The 13,641-nt window shown below is 40.0% G+C and overlaps 13 non-coding genes across 13 annotated transcripts; all 13 read right to left on the bottom strand.

The window, feature by feature from the left end:
- Window positions 1-550: 550 nt before the first annotated feature.
- Window positions 551-741, bottom strand: LOC131358704 (U2 spliceosomal RNA). The gene has a single exon (XR_009205648.1). It is a non-coding gene; the product is annotated as a U2 spliceosomal RNA (small nuclear RNA).
- Window positions 742-1,683: 942 nt separating this feature from the next.
- Window positions 1,684-1,874, bottom strand: LOC131358653 (U2 spliceosomal RNA). The gene has a single exon (XR_009205599.1). It is a non-coding gene; the product is annotated as a U2 spliceosomal RNA (small nuclear RNA).
- A 1,267-nt stretch (window positions 1,875-3,141) lies between these two features.
- LOC131358665 (U2 spliceosomal RNA) lies at window positions 3,142-3,332 on the bottom strand. Its single transcript, XR_009205611.1, has one exon. It is a non-coding gene; the product is annotated as a U2 spliceosomal RNA (small nuclear RNA).
- A 1,020-nt stretch (window positions 3,333-4,352) lies between these two features.
- LOC131358664 (U2 spliceosomal RNA) lies at window positions 4,353-4,543 on the bottom strand. The gene has a single exon (XR_009205610.1). It is a non-coding gene; the product is annotated as a U2 spliceosomal RNA (small nuclear RNA).
- A 688-nt stretch (window positions 4,544-5,231) lies between these two features.
- LOC131358663 (U2 spliceosomal RNA) lies at window positions 5,232-5,422 on the bottom strand. The gene has a single exon (XR_009205609.1). It is a non-coding gene; the product is annotated as a U2 spliceosomal RNA (small nuclear RNA).
- A 698-nt stretch (window positions 5,423-6,120) lies between these two features.
- LOC131358682 (U2 spliceosomal RNA) lies at window positions 6,121-6,311 on the bottom strand. Its single transcript, XR_009205628.1, has one exon. It is a non-coding gene; the product is annotated as a U2 spliceosomal RNA (small nuclear RNA).
- Window positions 6,312-7,079: 768 nt separating this feature from the next.
- Window positions 7,080-7,270, bottom strand: LOC131358605 (U2 spliceosomal RNA). Its single transcript, XR_009205553.1, has one exon. It is a non-coding gene; the product is annotated as a U2 spliceosomal RNA (small nuclear RNA).
- Window positions 7,271-7,944: 674 nt separating this feature from the next.
- On the bottom strand, window positions 7,945-8,135 carry LOC131358604 (U2 spliceosomal RNA). The gene has a single exon (XR_009205552.1). It is a non-coding gene; the product is annotated as a U2 spliceosomal RNA (small nuclear RNA).
- A 689-nt stretch (window positions 8,136-8,824) lies between these two features.
- LOC131358603 (U2 spliceosomal RNA) lies at window positions 8,825-9,015 on the bottom strand. The gene has a single exon (XR_009205551.1). It is a non-coding gene; the product is annotated as a U2 spliceosomal RNA (small nuclear RNA).
- Window positions 9,016-9,685: 670 nt separating this feature from the next.
- LOC131358696 (U2 spliceosomal RNA) lies at window positions 9,686-9,876 on the bottom strand. The gene has a single exon (XR_009205641.1). It is a non-coding gene; the product is annotated as a U2 spliceosomal RNA (small nuclear RNA).
- Window positions 9,877-10,873: 997 nt separating this feature from the next.
- Window positions 10,874-11,064, bottom strand: LOC131358596 (U2 spliceosomal RNA). Its single transcript, XR_009205544.1, has one exon. It is a non-coding gene; the product is annotated as a U2 spliceosomal RNA (small nuclear RNA).
- A 1,021-nt stretch (window positions 11,065-12,085) lies between these two features.
- LOC131358691 (U2 spliceosomal RNA) lies at window positions 12,086-12,276 on the bottom strand. Its single transcript, XR_009205636.1, has one exon. It is a non-coding gene; the product is annotated as a U2 spliceosomal RNA (small nuclear RNA).
- Window positions 12,277-12,972: 696 nt separating this feature from the next.
- Window positions 12,973-13,163, bottom strand: LOC131358681 (U2 spliceosomal RNA). The gene has a single exon (XR_009205627.1). It is a non-coding gene; the product is annotated as a U2 spliceosomal RNA (small nuclear RNA).
- Between the last annotated feature and the right edge of the window lie 478 nt (window positions 13,164-13,641).

The following is a 13,641-nucleotide window of genomic DNA, read 5'->3' as shown; positions in this document are numbered from 1 at the left end:
AGAAAATGGTGCACCAAGCCTGGCGATGATTAGCAAGGGAACATGGGTGGGGACACGTGGACGAGGAGCAGCTGATAGTGGTGAGCACATCGTGGCGATGATAGGCTAGGGGTAAGTGGCATTTGCTGGCCACATGCACATTCCATATTACGCTAAGTCAGTCAGTAATAATAATAAGTGAGTAACAAAGTAAGTCAGTCAGTAATAAAATACGTCAGTCAGTAAGTAAGTAATAAGAAAGTAATAAGTGAGTAACAAAGTAAGTCAGTAAATAAGTCAGTCAGTAATAAAGGATGTCAGTCAGTCAGTAAGTAAGTAATAAGAAAGTAATAAGTGAGTAACAAAGTAAGTCAGTAAATAAGTCAGTCAGTAATAAAGGATGTCAGTCAGTAAGTAAGAAATAAGAAAGTAAAAAGTGAGCAACAAAGTGAATAAGTAAGTAATAAGAACGTAATAAGTGAATAACAAAGCAAGCAAGTAAGTGAGTAATAAGAATACATTAAGTAATGAAGTAAGTAAGTTTTTTTTTTTTCTACTCTTTTACATTAGAAAATGGTGCACCAAGCCTGGAAGTACTGCAATACCAGGCCGATGCGTGTATCGGACGGAGCAAGCCCCTTTTCCAGCTCCCAGCTCTAAAAATCCGTTTAATATAGAGCCCTCATATAGAGGGCGTATCAGATATTAAACTGATAAGAACAGATACTACACTTGATCTTAGCCAAAAGGCCGAGAAGCGATAACTTGTTATTCCCCTTGCTTGGCGGACAGCCCATAGCCCCGCTTTCCGAGGCTTACGGAAGCCCCAATAAAGGAATCGGGGCCACCCCCAGCTGTTGACCTGAATATGGGGGAGGGGGGTGTTGACGAGGAACAGCTGACAGTGGTGAGCACAGCCTGGCGATGATTAGCAAGGGAACATGGGTGGGGACACGTGGACGAGGAGCAGCTGATAGTGGTGAGCACATCGTGGCGATGATAGGCTAGGGGTAAGTGGCATTAGCTGGCCACATGCACTTTCCATATTACGCTAAGTCAGTCAGTAATAATAATAAGTGAGTAACAAAGTAAGTCAGTAAGTCAGTCAGTAATAAAATACGTCAGTCAGTAAGTAAGTAATAAGAAAGTAATAAGTGAGTAACAAAGTAAGTCAGTAAATAAGTCAGTCAGTAATAAAGGATGTCAGTCAGTCAGTAAGTAAGTAATAAGAAAGTAATAAGTGAGTAACAAAGTAAGTCAGTAAATAAGTCAGTCAGTAATAAAGGATGTCAGTCAGTAAGTAAGAAATAAGAAAGTAAAAAGTGAGCAACAAAGTAAGTGAGTAAGTAAGTAATAAGAACGTAATAAGTGAATAACAAAGCAAGCAAGTAAGTCAGTAATAATAATAAGTGAGTAACAAAGTAAGTCAGTAAGTCAGTCAGTAATAAAATACGTCAGTCAGTAAGTAAGTAATAAGAAAGTAATAAGTGAGTAACAAAGTAAGTCAGTAAATAAGTCAGTCAGTAATAAAGGATGTCAGTCAGTAAGTAAGAAATAAGAAAGTAAAAAGTTAGCAAAAAAGTGAGTAAGTAAGTAATAAGAACGTAATAAGCGAATAACAAAGCAAGCAAGTAAGTCAGTAACAAGAATACATTAAGTAATGAAGTAAGTAAGTTTTTTTTTTTTCTACTTTTTTACATTAGAAAACGGTGCACCAAGCCTGGAAGTACTGCAATACCAGGCCGATGCGTGGATCGGACGGAGCAAGCCCCTTTTCCAGCTCCCAGCTCTAAAAATCTGTTTAATATAGAGCCCTCATATAGAGGGCGTATCAGATATTAAACTGATAAGAACAGATACTACACTTGATCTTAGCCAAAAGGCCGAGAAGCGATAACTTGTTATTCCCCTTGCTTGGCGGACAGCCCATAGCCCCGCTTTCCGAGGCTTACGGAAGCCCCAATGAAGGAATCGGGGCCACCCCCAGCTGTTGACCTGAATATGGGGGAGGGGGGGTGTTGACGAGGAACAGCTGACAGTGGTGAGCACAGCCTGGCGATGATTAGCAAGGGAACATGGGTGGGGACACATGGACTAGGAGCAGCTGATAGTGGTGAGCACATCGTGGCGATGATAGGCTAGGGGTAAGTGGCATTTGCTGGTCACATGCACTTTCCATATTAGGATAAGTCAGTCAGTAATAATAATAAGTGAGTAACAAAGTAAGTCAGTCAGTAATAAAATACGTCAGTCAGTAAGTAAGTAATAAGAAAGTAATAAGTGAGTAACAAAGTAAGTCAGTAAATAAGTCAGTCAGTAATAAAGGATGTCAGTCAGTCAGTAAGTAAGTAATAAGAAAGTAATAAGTCAGTAAATAAGTCAGTCAGTAATAAAGGATGTCAGTCAGTAAGTAAGAAATAAGAAAGTAAAAAGGGAGCAACAAAGTGAGTAAGTAAGTAATAAGAACGTAATAAGTGAATAACAAAGCAAGTAAGTCAGTAACAAGAATACATTAAGTAATGAAGTAAGTAAGTTTTTTTTTTTCTACTTTTTTACATTAGAAAATGGTGCACCAAGCCTGGCGATGATTAGCAAGGGAACATGGGTGGGGACACGTGGACGAGGAGCAGCTGATAGTGGTGAGCACATCGTGGCGATGATAGGCTAGGGGTAAGTGGCATTTGCTGGCCACATGCACATTCCATATTACGCTAAGTCAGTCAGTAATAATAATAAGTGAGTAACAAAGTAAGTCAGTCAGTAATAAAATACGTCAGTCAGTAAGTAAGTAATAAGAAAGTAATAAGTGAGTAACAAAGTAAGTCAGTAAATAAGTCAGTCAGTAATAAAGGATGTCAGTCAGTCAGTAAGTAAGTAATAAGAAAGTAAAAAGTGAGCAACAAAGTAAGTGAGTAAGTCAGTAAGTAAGTAATAAGAACGTAATAAGTGAGTAACAAAGTAAGTCAATAAATAAGTCAGTCAGTAATAAAGGATGTCAGTCAGTAAGTAAGAAATAAGAAAGTAAAAAGTGAGCAACAAAGTGAATAAGTAAGTAATAAGAACGTAATAAGTGAATAACAAAGCAAGCAAGTAAGTCAGTAATAAGAATACATTAAGTAATGAAGTAAGTAAGTTTTTTTTTTTCTACTCTTTTACATTAGAAAACGGTGCACCATGCCTGGAAGTACTGCAATACCAGGCCGATGCGTGGATCGGACGGAGCAAGCCCCTTTTCCAGCTCCCAGCTCTAAAAATCCGTTTAATATAGAGCCCTCATATAGAGGGCGTATCAGATATTAAACTGATAAGAACAGATACTACACTTGATCTTAGCCAAAAGGCCGAGAAGCGATAACTTGTTATTCCCCTTGCTTGGCGGACAGCCCATAGCCCCGCTTTCCGAGGCTTACGGAAGCCCCAATGAAGGAATCGGGGCCACCCCCAGCTGTTGACCTGAATATGGGGGAGGGGGGTGTTGACGAGGAACAGCTGACAGTGGTGAGCACAGCCTGGCGATGATTAGCAAGGGAACATGGGTGGGGACACGTGGACGAAGAGCAGCTGATAGTGGTGAGCACATCGTGGCGATGATAGGCTAGGGGTAAGTGGCATTTGCTGGTCACATGCACTTTCCATATTAGGCTAAGTCAGTCAGTAATAATAATAAGTGAGTAACAAAGTAAGTCAGTCAGTAATAAAATACGTCAGTCAGTAAGTAAGTAATAAGAAAGTAATAAGTGAGTAACAAAGTAAGTCAGTAAATAAGTCAGTCAGTAATAAAGGATGTCAGTCAGTCAGTAAGTAAGTAATAAGAAAGTAATAAGTGAGTAACAAAGTAAGTCAGTAAATAAGTCAGTCAGTAATAAAGGATGTCAGTCAGTAAGTAAGAAATAAGAAAGTAAAAAGTGAGCAACAAAGTAAGTGAGTAAGTAAGTAATAAGAACGTAATAAGTGAATAACAAAGCAAGCAAGTAAGTCAGTAATAATAATAAGTGAGTAACAAAGTAAGTCAGTAAGTCAGTCAGTAATAAAATACGTCAGTCAGTAAGTAAGTAATAAGAAAGTAATAAGTGAGTAACAAAGTAAGTCAGTAAATAAGTCAGTCAGTAATAAAGGATGTCAGTCAGTCAGTAAGTAAGTAATAAGAAAGTAATGAGTGAGTAACAAAGTAAGTCAGTAAATAAGTCAGTCAGTAATAAAGGATGTCAGTCAGTAAGTAAGAAATAAGAAAGTAAAAAGTTAGCAAAAAAGTGAGTAAGTAAGTAATAAGAACGTAATAAGCGAATAACAAAGCAAGCAAGTAAGTCAGTAACAAGAATACATTAAGTAATGAAGTAAGTAAGTTTTTTTTTTTTCTACTCTTTTACATTAGAAAACGGTGCACCATGCCTGGAAGTACTGCAATACCAGGCCGATGCGTGGATCGGACGGAGCAAGCCCCTTTTCCAGCTCCCAGCTCTAAAAATCCGTTTAATATAGAGCCCTCATATAGAGGGCGTATCAGATATTAAACTGATAAGAACAGATACTACACTTGATCTTAGCCAAAAGGCCGAGAAGCGATAACTTGTTATTCCCCTTGCTTGGCGGACAGCCCATAGCCCCGCTTTCCGAGGCTTACGGAAGCCCCAATGAAGGAATCGGGGCCACCCCCAGCTGTTGACCTGAATATGGGGGAGGGGGGTGTTGACGAGGAACAGCTGACAGTGGTGAGCACAGCCTGGCGATGATTAGCAAGGGAACATGGGTGGGGACACGTGGACGAGGAGCAGCTGATAGTGGTGAGCACATCGTGGCGATGATAGGCTAGGGGTAAGTGGCATTTGCTGGCCACATGCACTTTCCATATTAGGCTAAGTCAGTCAGTAATAATAATAAGTGAGTAACAAAGTAAGTCAGTCAGTAATAAAATACGTCAGTCAGTAAGTAAGTAATAAGAAAGTAATAAGTGAGTAACAAAGTAAGTCAGTAAATAAGTCAGTCAGTAATAAAGGATGTCAGTCAGTCAGTAAGTAAGTAATAAGAAAGTAATAAGTGAGCAACAAAGTAAGTCAGTAAATAAGTCAGTCAGTAATAAAGGATGTCAGTCAGTAAGTAAGAAATAAGAAAGTAAAAAGTTAGCAAAAAAGTGAGTAAGTAAGTAATAAGAACGTAATAAGCGAATAACAAAGCAAGCAAGTAAGTCAGTAACAAGAATACATTAAGTAATGAAGTAAGTAAGTTTTTTTTTTTTTCTACTCTTTTACATTAGAAAACGGTGCACCATGCCTGGAAGTACTGCAATACCAGGCCGATGCGTGGATCGGACGGAGCAAGCCCCTTTTCCAGCTCCCAGCTCTAAAAATCCGTTTAATATAGAGCCCTCATATAGAGGGCGTATCAGATATTAAACTGATAAGAACAGATACTACACTTGATCTTAGCCAAAAGGCCGAGAAGCGATAACTTGTTATTCCCCTTGCTTGGCGGACAGCCCATAGCCCCGCTTTCCGAGGCTTACGGAAGCCCCAATGAAGGAATCGGGGCCACCCCCAGCTGTTGACCTGAATATGGGGGAGGGGGGGTGTTGACGAGGAACAGCTGACAGTGGTGAGCACAGCCTGGCGATGATTAGCAAGGGAACATGGGTGGGGACACGTGGACGAGGAGCAGCTGATAGTGGTGAGCACATCGTGGCGATGATAGGCTAGGGGTAAGTGGCATTAGCTGGCCACATGCACTTTCCATATTACGCTAAGTCAGTCAGTAATAATAATAAGTGAGTAACAAAGTAAGTCAGTAAGTCAGTCAGTAATAAAATACGTCAGTCAGTAAGTAAGTAATAAGAAAGTAATAAGTGAGTAACAAAGTAAGTCAGTAAATAAGTCAGTCAGTAATAAAGGATGTCAGTCAGTCAGTAAGTAAGTAATAAGAAAGTAATAAGTGAGTAACAAAGTAAGTCAGTAAATAAGTCAGTCAGTAATAAAGGATGTCAGTCAGTAAGTAAGAAATAAGAAAGTAAAAAGTGAGCAACAAAGTGAATAAGTAAGTAATAAGAACGTAATGAGTGAATAACAAAGCAAGCAAGTAAGTCAGTAACAAGAATACATTAAGTAATGAAGTAAGTAAGTTTTTTTTTTTTTTCTACTCTTTTACATTAGAAAACGGTACACCATGCCTGGAAGTACTGCAATACCAGGCCGATGCGTGGATCGGACGGAGCAAGCCCCTTTTCCAGCTCCCAGCTCTAAAAATCCGTTTAATATAGAGCCCTCATATAGAGGGCGTATCAGATATTAAACTGATAAGAACAGATACTACACTTGATCTTAGCCAAAAGGCCGAGAAGCGATAACTTGTTATTCCCCTTGCTTGGCGGACAGCCCATAGCCCCGCTTTCCGAGGCTTACGGAAGCCCCAATGAAGGAATCGGGGCCACCCCCAGCTGTTGACCTGAATATGGGGGAGGGGGGTGTTGACGAGGAACAGCTGACAGTGGTGAGCACAGCCTGGCGATGATTAGCAAGGGAACATGGGTGGGGACACGTGGACGAGGAGCAGCTGATAGTGGTGAGCACATCGTGGCGATGATAGGCTAGGGGTAAGTGGCATTAGCTGGCCACATGCACTTTCCATATTACGCTAAGTCAGTCAGTAATAATAATAAGTGAGTAACAAAGTAAGTCAGTAAGTCAGTCAGTAATAAAATACGTCAGTCAGTAAGTAAGTAATAAGAAAGTAATAAGTGAGTAACAAAGTAAGTCAGTCAGTAATAAAATACGTCAGTCAGTAAGTAAGTAATAAGAAAGTAATAAGTGAGTAACAAAGTAAGTCAGTAAATAAGTCAGTCAGTAATAAAGGATGTCAGTCAGTCAGTAAGTAAGTAATAAGAAAGTAATAAGTGAGTAACAAAGTAAGTCAGTAAATAAGTCAGTCAGTAATAAAGGATGTCAGTCAGTAAGTAAGAAATAAGAAAGTAAAAAGTGAGCAACAAAGTAAGTGAGTAAGTAAGTAATAAGAACGTAATAAGTGAATAACAAAGCAAGCAAGTAAGTCAGTAATAAGAATACATTAAGTAATGAAGTAAGTAAGTTTTTTTTTTTCTACTCTTTTACATTAGAAAATGGTGCACCAAGCCTGGAAGTACTGCAATACCAGGCCGATGCGTGGATCGGACGGAGCAAGCCCCTTTTCCAGCTCCCAGCTCTAAAAATCCGTTTAATATAGAGCCCTCATATAGAGGGCGTATCAGATATTAAACTGATAAGAACAGATACTACACTTGATCTTAGCCAAAAGGCCGAGAAGCGATAACTTGTTATTCCCCTTGCTTGGCGGACAGCCCACAGCCCCGCTTTCCGAGGCTTACGGAAGCCCCAATGAAGGAATCGGGGCCACCCCCAGCTGTTGACCTGAATATGGGGGAGGGGGGTGTTGACGAGGAACAGCTGACAGTGGTGAGCACAGCCTGGCGATGATTAGCAAGGGAACATGGGTGGGGACACGTGGACGAGGAGCAGCTGATAGTGGTGAGCACATCGTGGCGATGATAGGCTAGGGGTAAGTGGCATTAGCTGGCCACATGCACTTTCCATATTACGCTAAGTCAGTCAGTAATAATAATAAGTGAGTAACAAAGTAAGTCAGTAAGTCAGTCAGTAATAAAATACGTCAGTCAGTAAGTAAGTAATAAGAAAGTAATAAGTGAGTAACAAAGTAAGTCAGTAAATAAGTCAGTCAGTAATAAAGGATGTCAGTCAGTCAGTAAGTAAGTAATAAGAAAGTAATAAGTCAGTAAATAAGTCAGTCAGTAATAAAGGATGTCAGTCAGTAAGTAAGAAATAAGAAAGTAAAAAGGGAGCAACAAAGTGAGTAAGTAAGTAATAAGAACGTAATAAGTGAATAACAAAGCAAGTAAGTCAGTAACAAGAATACATTAAGTAATGAAGTAAGTAAGTTTTTTTTTTTCTACTTTTTTACATTAGAAAATGGTGCACCAAGCCTGGAAGTACTGCAATACCAGGCCGATGCGTGGATCGGACGGAGCAAGCCCCTTTTCCAGCTCCCAGCTCTAAAAATCCGTTTAATATAGAGCCCTCATATAGAGGGCGTATCAGATATTAAACTGATAAGAACAGATACTACACTTGATCTTAGCCAAAAGGCCGAGAAGCGATAACTTGTTATTCCCCTTGCTTGGCGGACAGCCCATAGCCCCGCTTTCCGAGGCTTACGGAAGCCCCAATGAAGGAATCGGGGCCACCCCCAGCTGTTGACCTGAATATGGGGGAGGGGGGGTGTTGACGAGGAACAGCTGACAGTGGTGAGCACAGCCTGGCGATGATTAGCAAGGGAACATGGGTGGGGACACGTGGACGAGGAGCAGCTGATAGTGGTGAGCACATCGTGGCGATGATAGGCTAGGGGTAAGTGGCATTTGCTGGCCACATGCACATTCCATATTACGCTAAGTCAGTCAGTAATAATAATAAGTGAGTAACAAAGTAAGTCAGTCAGTAATAAAATACGTCAGTCAGTAAGTAAGTAATAAGAAAGTAATAAGTGAGTAACAAAGTAAGTCAGTAAATAAGTCAGTCAGTAATAAAGGATGTCAGTCAGTCAGTAAGTAAGTAATAAGAAAGTAATAAGTGAGTAACAAAGTAAGTCAGTAAATAAGTCAGTCAGTAATAAAGGATGTCAGTCAGTAAGTAAGAAATAAGAAAGTAAAAAGTGAGCAACAAAGTGAATAAGTAAGTAATAAGAACGTAATAAGTGAATAACAAAGCAAACAAGTAAGTGAGTAATAAGAATACATTAAGTAATGAAGTAAGTAAGTTTTTTTTTTTTTCTACTCTTTTACATTAGAAAATGGTGCACCAAGCCTGGAAGTACTGCAATACCAGGCCGATGCGTGGATCGGACGGAGCAAGCCCCTTTTCCAGCTCCCAGCTCTAAAAATCCGTTTAATATAGAGCCCTCATATAGAGGGCGTATCAGATATTAAACTGATAAGAACAGATACTACACTTGATCTTAGCCAAAAGGCCGAGAAGCGATAACTTGTTATTCCCCTTGCTTGGCGGACAGCCCATAGCCCCGCTTTCCGAGGCTTACGGAAGCCCCAATGAAGGAATCGGGGCCACCCCCAGCTGTTGACCTGAATATGGGGGAGGGGGGTGTTGACGAGGAACAGCTGACAGTGGTGAGCACAGCCTGGCGATGATTAGCAAGGGAACATGGGTGGGGACACGTGGACGAGGAGCAGCTGATAGTGGTGAGCACATCGTGGCGATGATAGGCTAGGGGTAAGTGGCATTAGCTGGCCACATGCACTTTCCATATTACGCTAAGTCAGTCAGTAATAATAATAAGTGAGTAACAAAGTAAGTCAGTAAGTCAGTCAGTAATAAAATACGTCAGTCAGTAAGTAAGTAATAAGAAAGTAATAAGTGAGTAACAAAGTAAGTCAGTAAATAAGTCAGTCAGTAAGTAAGTAATAAGAAAGTAATAAGTGAGTAACAAAGTAAGTCAGTAAATAAGTCAGTCAGTAATAAAGGATGTCAGTCAGTAAGTAAGAAATAAGAAAGTAAAAAGTGAGCAACAAAGTGAATAAGTAAGTAATAAGGACGTAATAAGTGAATAACAAAGCAAGCAAGTAAGTCAGTAATAAGAATACATTAAGTAATGAAGTAAGTAAGTATTTTTTTTTCTATTTTTTTACATTAAAAAATGGTGCACCAAGCCTGGAAGTACTGCAATACCAGGCCGATGCGTGGATCGGACGGAGCAAGCCCCTTTTCCAGCTCCCAGCTCTAAAAATCCGTTTAATATAGAGCTCTCATATAGAGGGCATATCAGATATTAAACTGATAAGAACAGATACTACACTTGATCTTAGCCAAAAGGCCGAGAAGCGATAACTTGTTATTCCCCTTGCTTGGCGGACAGCCCATAGCCCCGCTTTCCGAGGCTTACGGAAGCCCCAATGAAGGAATCGGGGCCACCCCCAGCTGTTGACCTGAATATGGGGGAGGGGGGGTGTTGACGAGGAACAGCTGACAGTGGTGAGCACAGCCTGGCGATGATTAGCAAGGGAACATGGGTGGGGACACGTGGACGAAGAGCAGCTGATAGTGGTGAGCACATCGTGGCGATGATAGGCTAGGGGTAAGTGGCATTTGCTGGTCACATGCACTTTCCATATTAGGCTAAGTCAGTCAGTAATAATAATAAGTCAGTAACAAAGTAAGTCAGTAAGTCAGTCAGTAATAAAATACGTCAGTCAGTAAGTAAGTAATAAGAAAGTAATAAGTGAGTAAAAAAGTAAGTCAGTAAATAAGTCAGTCAGTAATAAAGGATGTCAGTCAGTCAGTAAGTAAGTAATAAGAAAGTAAAAAGTGAGCAACAAAGTAAGTGAGTAAGTCAGTAAGTAAGTAATAAGAACGTAATAAGTGAGTAACAAAGTAAGTCAGTAAATAAGTCAGTCAGTAATAAAGGATGTCAGTCAGTAAGTAAGAAATAAGAAAGTAAAAAGTGAGCAACAAAGTAAGTGAGTAAGTAAGTAATAAGAACGTAATAAGTGAATAACAAAGCAAGCAAGTAAGTCAGTAATAATAATAAGTGAGTAACAAAGTAAGTCAGTAAGTCAGTCAGTAATAAAATACGTCAGTCAGTAAGTAAGTAATAAGAAAGTAATAAGTGAGTAACAAAGTAAGTCAGTAAATAAGTCAGTCAGTAATAAAGGATGTCAGTCAGTAAGTAAGAAATAAGAAAGTAAAAAGTGAGCAACAAAGTGAATAAGTAAGTAATAAGAACGTAATAAGTGAATAACAAAGCAAGCAAGTAAGTCAGTAATAAGAATACATTAAGTAATGAAGTAAGTAAGTTTTTTTTTTTTCTACTCTTTTACATTAGAAAATGGTGCACCAAGCCTGGAAGTACTGCAATACCAGGCCGATGCGTGGATCGGACGGAGCAAGCCCCTTTTCCAGCTCCCAGCTCTAAAAATCTGTTTAATATAGAGCCCTCATATAGAGGGCGTATCAGATATTAAACTGATAAGAACAGATACTACACTTGATCTTAGCCAAAAGGCCGAGAAGCGATAACTTGTTATTCCCCTTGCTTGGCGGACAGCCCATAGCCCCGCTTTCCGAGGCTTACGGAAGCCCCAATGAAGGAATCGGGGCCACCCCCAGCTGTTGACCTGAATATGGGGGAGGGGGGTGTTGACGAGGAACAGCTGACAGTGGTGAGCACAGCCTGGCGATGATTAGCAAGGGAACATGGGTGGGGACACGTGGACGAGGAGCAGCTGATAGTGGTGAGCACATCGTGGCGATGATAGGCTAGGGGTAAGTGGCATTTGCTGGTCACATGCACTTTCCATATTAGGCTAAGTCAGTCAGTAATAATAATAAGTGAGTAACAAAGTAAGTCAGTCAGTAATAAAATACGTCAGTCAGTAAGTAAGTAATAAGAAAGTAATAAGTGAGTAACAAAGTAAGTCAGTAAATAAGTCAGTCAGTAATAAAGGATGTCAGTCAGTCAGTAAGTAAGTAATAAGAAAGTAATAAGTGAGTAACAAAGTAAGTCAGTAAATAAGTCAGTCAGTAATAAAGGATGTCAGTCAGTAAGTAAGAAATAAGAAAGTAAAAAGTGAGCAACAAAGTAAGTGAGTAAGTAAGTAATAAGAACGTAATAAGTGAATAACAAAGCAAGCAAGTAAGTCAGTAATAATAATAAGTGAGTAACAAAGTAAGTCAGTAAGTCAGTCAGTAATAAAATACGTCAGTCAGTAAGTAAGTAATAAGAAAGTAATAAGTGAGTAACAAAGTAAGTCAGTAAATAAGTCAGTCAGTAATAAAGGATGTCAGTCAGTCAGTAAGTAAGTAATAAGAAAGTAATAAGTGAGTAACAAAGTAAGTCAGTAAATAAGTCAGTCAGTAATAAAGGATGTCAGTCAGTAAGTAAGAAATAAGAAAGTAAAAAGTTAGCAAAAAAGTGAGTAAGTAAGTAATAAGAACGTAATAAGCGAATAACAAAGCAAGCAAGTAAGTCAGTAACAAGAATACATTAAGTAATGAAGTAAGTAAGTTTTTTTTTTTTTCTACTCTTTTACATTAGAAAACGGTGCACCATGCCTGGAAGTACTGCAATACCAGGCCGATGCGTAGATCGGACGGAGCAAGCCCCTTTTCCAGCTCCCAGATCTAAAAATCCGTTTAATATAGAGCCCTCATATAGAGGGCGTATCAGATATTAAACTGATAAGAACAGATACTACACTTGATCTTAGCCAAAAGGCCGAGAAGCGATAACTTGTTATTCCCCTTGCTTGGCGGACAGCCCATAGCCCCGCTTTCCGAGGCTTACGGAAGCCCCAATGAAGGAATCGGGGCCACCCCCAGCTGTTGACCTGAATATGGGGGAGGGGGGTGTTGACGAGGAACAGCTGACAGTGGTGAGCACAGCCTGGCGATGATTAGCAAGGGAACATGGGTGGGGACACGTGGACGAGGAGCAGCTGATAGTGGTGAGCACATCGTGGCGATGATAGGCTAGGGGTAAGTGGCATTAGCTGGCCACATGCACTTTCCATATTACGCTAAGTCAGTCAGTAATAATAATAAGTGAGTAACAAAGTAAGTCAGTAAGTCAGTCAGTAATAAAATACGTCAGTCAGTAAGTAAGTAATAAGAAAGTAATAAGTGAGTAACAAAGTAAGTCAGTAAATAAGTCAGTCAGTAATAAAGGATGTCAGTCAGTCAGTAAGTAAGTAATAAGAAAGTAATAAGTGAGTAACAAAGTAAGTCAGTAAATAAGTCAGTCAGTAATAAAGGATGTCAGTCAGTAAGTAAGAAATAAGAAAGTAAAAAGTGAGCAACAAAGTGAATAAGTAAGTAATAAGAACGTAATAAGTGAATAACAAAGCAAGCAAGTAAGTCAGTAACAAGAATACATTAAGTAATGAAGTAAGTAAGTTTTTTTTTTTTTCTACTCTTTTACATTAGAAAACGGTACACCATGCCTGGAAGTACTGCAATACCAGGCCGATGCGTGGATCGGACGGAGCAAGCCCCTTTTCCAGCTCCCAGCTCTAAAAATCCGTTTAATATAGAGCCCTCATATAGAGGGCGTATCAGATATTAAACTGATAAGAACAGATACTACACTTGATCTTAGCCAAAAGGCCGAGAAGCGATAACTTGTTATTCCCCTTGCTTGGCGGACAGCCCATAGCCCCGCTTTCCGAGGCTTACGGAAGCCCCAATGAAGGAATCGGGGCCACCCCCAGCTGTTGACCTGAATATGGGGGAGGGGGGTGTTGACGAGGAACAGCTGACAGTGGTGAGCACAGCCTGGCGATGATTAGCAAGGGAACATGGGTGGGGGACACGTGGACGAGGAGCAGCTGATAGTGGTGAGCACATCGTGGCGATGATAGGCTAGGGGTAAGTGGCATTAGCTGGCCACATGCACTTTCCATATTACGCTAAGTCAGTCAGTAATAATAATAAGTGAGTAACAAAGTAAGTCAGTAAGTCAGTCAGTAATAAAATACGTCAGTCAGTAAGTAAGTAATAAGAAAGTAATAAGTGAGTAACAAAGTAAGTCAGTAAATAAGTCAGTCAGTAATAAAGGATGTCAGTCAGTCAGTAAGTAAGTAATAAGAAAGTAATA

The sequence above is a fragment of the Hemibagrus wyckioides genome, linkage group LG08, assembly GCF_019097595.1.
Source record: "Hemibagrus wyckioides isolate EC202008001 linkage group LG08, SWU_Hwy_1.0, whole genome shotgun sequence".
NCBI classification, from domain to species: domain Eukaryota; kingdom Metazoa; phylum Chordata; class Actinopteri; order Siluriformes; family Bagridae; genus Hemibagrus; species Hemibagrus wyckioides.
Note: the sequence above shows the minus strand (reverse complement) of the source record. Positions and strands in the feature narration are given on the sequence as shown.